Source organism: Hypomesus nipponensis, chromosome 7 (assembly GCF_054491055.1).
Source record: "Hypomesus nipponensis isolate SF chromosome 7, ASM5449105v1, whole genome shotgun sequence".
NCBI lineage: Eukaryota > Metazoa > Chordata > Actinopteri > Osmeriformes > Osmeridae > Hypomesus > Hypomesus nipponensis.
In genome coordinates, this window is record NC_140367.1 from 16,415,001 (window position 1) to 16,420,000 (window position 5,000).

General features: G+C 47.0%; 16 non-coding genes and 1 pseudogene across 16 annotated transcripts; all 17 read right to left on the minus strand.

Moving 5' to 3' along the window:
• Positions 1 to 32: 32 nt before the first annotated feature.
• Positions 33 to 151, minus strand: LOC146278538 (5S ribosomal RNA). Its single transcript, XR_014765594.1, has one exon. It is a non-coding gene; the product is annotated as a 5S ribosomal RNA (ribosomal RNA).
• Positions 152 to 333: 182 nt separating this feature from the next.
• Positions 334 to 452, minus strand: LOC146278539 (5S ribosomal RNA). Its single transcript, XR_014762807.1, has one exon. It is a non-coding gene; the product is annotated as a 5S ribosomal RNA (ribosomal RNA).
• Positions 453 to 626: 174 nt separating this feature from the next.
• Positions 627 to 745, minus strand: LOC146278540 (5S ribosomal RNA). Its single transcript, XR_014762808.1, has one exon. It is a non-coding gene; the product is annotated as a 5S ribosomal RNA (ribosomal RNA).
• Positions 746 to 929: 184 nt separating this feature from the next.
• Positions 930 to 1,048, minus strand: LOC146278541 (5S ribosomal RNA). The gene has a single exon (XR_014765596.1). It is a non-coding gene; the product is annotated as a 5S ribosomal RNA (ribosomal RNA).
• A 176-nt stretch (positions 1,049 to 1,224) lies between these two features.
• Positions 1,225 to 1,343, minus strand: LOC146278542 (5S ribosomal RNA). Its single transcript, XR_014765327.1, has one exon. It is a non-coding gene; the product is annotated as a 5S ribosomal RNA (ribosomal RNA).
• Positions 1,344 to 1,523: 180 nt separating this feature from the next.
• LOC146278543 (5S ribosomal RNA) lies at positions 1,524 to 1,642 on the minus strand. Its single transcript, XR_014765597.1, has one exon. It is a non-coding gene; the product is annotated as a 5S ribosomal RNA (ribosomal RNA).
• Positions 1,643 to 1,836: 194 nt separating this feature from the next.
• LOC146278544 (5S ribosomal RNA) lies at positions 1,837 to 1,955 on the minus strand. The gene has a single exon (XR_014765598.1). It is a non-coding gene; the product is annotated as a 5S ribosomal RNA (ribosomal RNA).
• Positions 1,956 to 2,195: 240 nt separating this feature from the next.
• On the minus strand, positions 2,196 to 2,314 carry LOC146278545 (5S ribosomal RNA). Its single transcript, XR_014762809.1, has one exon. It is a non-coding gene; the product is annotated as a 5S ribosomal RNA (ribosomal RNA).
• A 177-nt stretch (positions 2,315 to 2,491) lies between these two features.
• On the minus strand, positions 2,492 to 2,610 carry LOC146278546 (5S ribosomal RNA). The gene has a single exon (XR_014765599.1). It is a non-coding gene; the product is annotated as a 5S ribosomal RNA (ribosomal RNA).
• A 174-nt stretch (positions 2,611 to 2,784) lies between these two features.
• Positions 2,785 to 2,903, minus strand: LOC146278547 (5S ribosomal RNA). The gene has a single exon (XR_014765602.1). It is a non-coding gene; the product is annotated as a 5S ribosomal RNA (ribosomal RNA).
• A 178-nt stretch (positions 2,904 to 3,081) lies between these two features.
• LOC146278548 (5S ribosomal RNA) lies at positions 3,082 to 3,200 on the minus strand. The gene has a single exon (XR_014762810.1). It is a non-coding gene; the product is annotated as a 5S ribosomal RNA (ribosomal RNA).
• A 172-nt stretch (positions 3,201 to 3,372) lies between these two features.
• Positions 3,373 to 3,491, minus strand: LOC146278549 (5S ribosomal RNA). Its single transcript, XR_014762811.1, has one exon. It is a non-coding gene; the product is annotated as a 5S ribosomal RNA (ribosomal RNA).
• Positions 3,492 to 3,667: 176 nt separating this feature from the next.
• LOC146278550 (5S ribosomal RNA) lies at positions 3,668 to 3,786 on the minus strand. The gene has a single exon (XR_014762812.1). It is a non-coding gene; the product is annotated as a 5S ribosomal RNA (ribosomal RNA).
• Positions 3,787 to 3,958: 172 nt separating this feature from the next.
• LOC146278551 (5S ribosomal RNA) lies at positions 3,959 to 4,077 on the minus strand. The gene has a single exon (XR_014765603.1). It is a non-coding gene; the product is annotated as a 5S ribosomal RNA (ribosomal RNA).
• Positions 4,078 to 4,247: 170 nt separating this feature from the next.
• On the minus strand, positions 4,248 to 4,356 carry LOC146278552 (5S ribosomal RNA; annotated as a pseudogene).
• A 172-nt stretch (positions 4,357 to 4,528) lies between these two features.
• On the minus strand, positions 4,529 to 4,647 carry LOC146278553 (5S ribosomal RNA). The gene has a single exon (XR_014762814.1). It is a non-coding gene; the product is annotated as a 5S ribosomal RNA (ribosomal RNA).
• Positions 4,648 to 4,831: 184 nt separating this feature from the next.
• Positions 4,832 to 4,950, minus strand: LOC146278554 (5S ribosomal RNA). Its single transcript, XR_014765604.1, has one exon. It is a non-coding gene; the product is annotated as a 5S ribosomal RNA (ribosomal RNA).
• Positions 4,951 to 5,000: the final 50 nt, after the last annotated feature.

The following is a 5,000-nucleotide window of genomic DNA, read 5'->3' on the forward strand; positions in this document are numbered from 1 at the left end:
AAGATTTCAGTTTCTAAGTGAATGAGCAAAAGAGCATACAGCACCTGGTATACCCAGGCGGTCTCCCATCCAAGTACTAACCAGGCCCGACCCTGCTTAGCTTCCGAGATCAGACGAGATCGGGCGTTGCCAGGCTGGTATGGCCGTACGAAATAAGTTGACAACCATAGGCTACTTATCCATATACAGATTTAGCAATTGACAATGCAAGGTGGTCTCTCTCTCTCTCTCTCTCTCTCTCTCGTGTCAAAATGAAAACAGCTTCCAGCCCCTTTCATGAAGGACTACTTGTGCATATTGCAAGATTTCAGTTTCTAAGTGAATGAGCAAAAGAGCATACAGCACCTGGTATTCCCAGGCGGTCTCCCATCCAAGTACTAACCAGGCCCGACCCTGCTTAGCTTCCGAGATCAGACGAGATCGGGCGTTGCCAGGCTGGTATGGCCGTACGAAATAAGTTGACAACCATAGGCTACTTATCCATATACAAATTTAGCAATTGACAATGCAAGGTAGTCTCTCTCTCGCTCTCTCTCATGTCAAAATGAAAACAGCTTCCAGCCCCTTTCATGAAGGACTACTTGTGCATATTGCAAGATGTCAATTTCTAAGTGAATGAGCAAAAGAGCATACAGCACCTGGTATTCCCAGGCGGTCTCCCATCCAAGTACTAACCAGGCCCGACCCTGCTTAGCTTCCGAGATCAGACGAGATCGGGCGTTGCCAGGCTGGTATGGCCGTACGAAACAAGTTGACAACCATAGGCTACTTATCCATATACAGATTTAGCAATTGACAATGCAAGGTGGTCTCTCTCTCTCTCTCTCTCTCTCTCTCTCGTGTCAAAATGAAAACAGCTTCCAGCCCCTTTCATGAAGGACTACTTGTGCATATTGCAAGATTTCAGTTTCTAAGTGAATGAGCAAAAGAGCATACAGCACCTGGTATACCCAGGCGGTCTCCCATCCAAGTACTAACCAGGCCCGACCCTGCTTAGCTTCCGAGATCAGACGAGATCGGGCGTTGCCAGGCTGGTATGGCCGTACGAAATAAGTTGACAACCATAGGCTACTTATCCATATACAGATTTAGCAATTGACAATGCAAGGTAGTCTCTCTCTCTCTCTCTCTCTCGTGTCAAAATGAAAACAGCTTCCAGCCCCTTTCATGAAGGACTACTTGTGCATATTGCAAGATGTCAATTTCTAAGTGAATGAGCAAAAGAGCATACAGCACCTGGTATTCCCAGGCGGTCTCCCATCCAAGTACTAACCAGGCCCGACCCTGCTTAGCTTCCAAGATCAGACGAGATCGGGCGTTGCCAGGCTGGTATGGCCGTACGAAATAAGTTGACAACCATAGGCTACTTATCCATATACAGATTTAGCAATTGACAATGCAAGGTGGTCTCTCTCTCTCTCTCTCTCTCTCTCGTGTCAAAATGAAAACAGCTTCCAGCCCCTTTCATGAAGGACTACTTGTGCATATTGCAAGATTTCAGTTTCTAAGTGAATGAGCAAAAGAGCATACAGCACCTGGTATACCCAGGCGGTCTCCCATCCAAGTACTAACCAGGCCCGACCCTGCTTAGCTTCCGAGATCAGACGAGATCGGGCGTTGCCAGGCTGGTATGGCCGTACGAAATAAGTTGACAACCATAGGCTACTTATCCATATACAGATTTAGCAATTGACAATGCAAGGTGGTCTCTCTCTCTCTCTCTCTCTCTCTCTCTCTCTCTCTCTCGTGTCAAAATGAAAACAGCTTCCAGCCCCTTTCATGAAGGACTACTTGTGCATATTGCAAGATTTCAGTTTCTAAGTGAATGAGCAAAAGAGCATACAGCACCTGGTATACCCAGGCGGTCTCCCATCCAAGTACTAACCAGGCCCGACCCTGCTTAGCTTCCGAGATCAGACGAGATCGGGCGTTGCCAGGCTGGTATGGCCGTACGAAATAAGTTGACAACCATAGGCTACTTATCCATATACAGATTTAGCAATTGACAATGCAAGGTGGTCTCTCTCTCTCTCTCTCTCTCTCTCTCTCTCTCTCTCTCTCTCTCTCTCTCTCTCTCTCTCTCTCTCTCTCTCTCTCTCTCTCTCGTGTCAAAATGAAAACAGCTTCCAGCCCCTTTCATAAAGGACTACTTGTGCATATTGCAAGATTTCAGTTTCTAAGTGAATGAGCAAAAGAGCATACAGCACCTGGTATTCCCAGGCGGTCTCCCATCCAAGTACTAACCAGGCCCGACCCTGCTTAGCTTCCGAGATCAGACGAGATCGGGCGTTGCCAGGCTGGTATGGCCGTACGAAATAAGTTGACAACCATAGGCTACTTATCCATATACAGATTTAGCAATTGACAATGCAAGGTGGTCTCTCTCTCTCTTCTCTCTCTCGTGTCAAAATGAAAACAGCTTCCAGCCCCTTTCATGAAGGACTACTTGTGCATATTGCAAGATTTCAGTTTCTAAGTGAATGAGCAAAAGAGCATACAGCACCTGGTATACCCAGGCGGTCTCCCATCCAAGTACTAACCAGGCCCGACCCTGCTTAGCTTCCGAGATCAGACGAGATCGGGCGTTGCCAGGCTGGTATGGCCGTACGAAACAAGTTGACAACCATAGGCTACTTATCCATATACAGATTTAGCAATTGACAATGCAAGGTAGTCTCTCTCTCTCTCTCTCTCGTGTCAAAATGAAAACAGCTTCCAGCCCCTTTCATGAAGGACTACTTGTGCATATTGCAAGATTTCAGTTTCTAAGTGAATGAGCAAAAGAGCATACAGCACCTGGTATACCCAGGCGGTCTCCCATCCAAGTACTAACCAGGCCCGACCCTGCTTAGCTTCCGAGATCAGACGAGATCGGGCGTTGCCAGGCTGGTATGGCCGTACGAAATAAGTTGACAACCATAGGCTACTTATCCATATACAGATTTAGCAATTGACAATGCAAGGTAGTCTCTCTCTCTCTCTCTCTCTCTCGTGTCAAAATGAAAACAGCTTCCAGCCCCTTTCATGAAGGACTACTTGTGCATATTGCAAGATTTCAGTTTCTAAGTGAATGAGCAAAAGAGCATACAGCACCTGGTATTCCCAGGCGGTCTCCCATCCAAGTACTAACCAGGCCCGACCCTGCTTAGCTTCCGAGATCAGACGAGATCGGGCGTTGCCAGGCTGGTATGGCCGTACGAAATAAGTTGACAACCATAGGCTACTTATCCATATACAGATTTAGCAATTGACAATGCAAGGTAGTCTCTCTCTCTCTCTCTCATGTCAAAATGAAAACAGCTTCCAGCCCCTTTCATGAAGGACTACTTGTGCATATTGCAAGATGTCAATTTCTAAGTGAATGAGCAAAAGAGCATACAGCACCTGGTATTCCCAGGCGGTCTCCCATCCAAGTACTAACCAGGCCCGACCCTGCTTAGCTTCCGAGATCAGACGAGATCGGGCGTTGCCAGGCTGGTATGGCCGTACGAAATAAGTTGACAACCATAGGCTACTTATCCATATACAGATTTAGCAATTGACAATGCAAGGTGGTCTCTCTCTCTCTCTCTCTCTCGTGTCAAAATGAAAACAGCTTCCAGCCCCTTTCATGAAGGACTACTTGTGCATATTGCAAGATGTCAATTTCTAAGTGAATGAGCAAAAGAGCATACAGCACCTGGTATTCCCAGGCGGTCTCCCATCCAAGTACTAACCAGGCCCGACCCTGCTTAGCTTCCGAGATCAGACGAGATCGGGCGTTGCCAGGCTGGTATGGCCGTACGAAATAAGTTGACAACCATAGGCTACTTATCCATATACAGATTTAGCAATTGACAATGCAAGGTGGTCTCTCTCTCTCTCTCTCGTGTCAAAATGAAAACAGCTTCCAGCCCCTTTCATGAAGGACTACTTGTGCATATTGCAAGATTTCAGTTTCTAAGTGAATGAGCAAAAGAGCATACAGCACCTGGTATACCCAGGCGGTCTCCCATCCAAGTACTAACCAGGCCCGACCCTGCTTAGCTTCCGAGATCAGACGAGATCGGGCGTTGCCAGGCTGGTATGGCCGTACGAAATAAGTTGACAACCATAGGCTACTTATCCATATACAGATTTAGCAATTGACAATGCAAGGTGGTCTCTCTCTCTCTCTCGTGTCAAAATGAAAACAGCTTCCAGCCCCTTTCATGAAGGACTACTTGTGCATATTGCAAGATTTCAGTTTCTAAGTGAATGAGCAAAAGAGCATACAGCACCTGGTATTCCCAGGCGGTCTCCCATCCAAGTACTAACCAGGCCCGACCCTGCTTAGCTTCCGAGATCAGGCGTTGCCAGGCTGGTATGGCCGTACGAAATAAGTTGACAACCATAGGCTACTTATCCATATACAGATTTAGCAATTGACAATGCAAGGTAGTCTCTCTCTCTCTCTCACATGTCAAAATGAAAACAGCTTCCAGCCCCTTTCATGAAGGACTACTTGTGCATATTGCAAGATGTCAATTTCTAAGTGAATGAGCAAAAGAGCATACAGCACCTGGTATTCCCAGGCGGTCTCCCATCCAAGTACTAACCAGGCCCGACCCTGCTTAGCTTCCGAGATCAGACGAGATCGGGCGTTGCCAGGCTGGTATGGCCGTACGAAATAAGTTGACAACCATAGGCTACTTATCCATATACAGATTTAGCAATTGACAATGCAAGGTGGTCTCTCTCTCTCTCTCTCTCTCTCTCTCTCGTGTCAAAATGAAAACAGCCTCCAGCCCCTTTCATGAAGGACTACTTGTGCATATTGCAAGATTTCAGTTTCTAAGTGAATGAGCAAAAGAGCATACAGCACCTGGTATACCCAGGCGGTCTCCCATCCAAGTACTAACCAGGCCCGACCCTGCTTAGCTTCCGAGATCAGACGAGATCGGGCGTTGCCAGGCTGGTATGGCCGTACGAAATAAGTTGACAACCATAGGCTACTTATCCATATACAGATTTAGCAATTG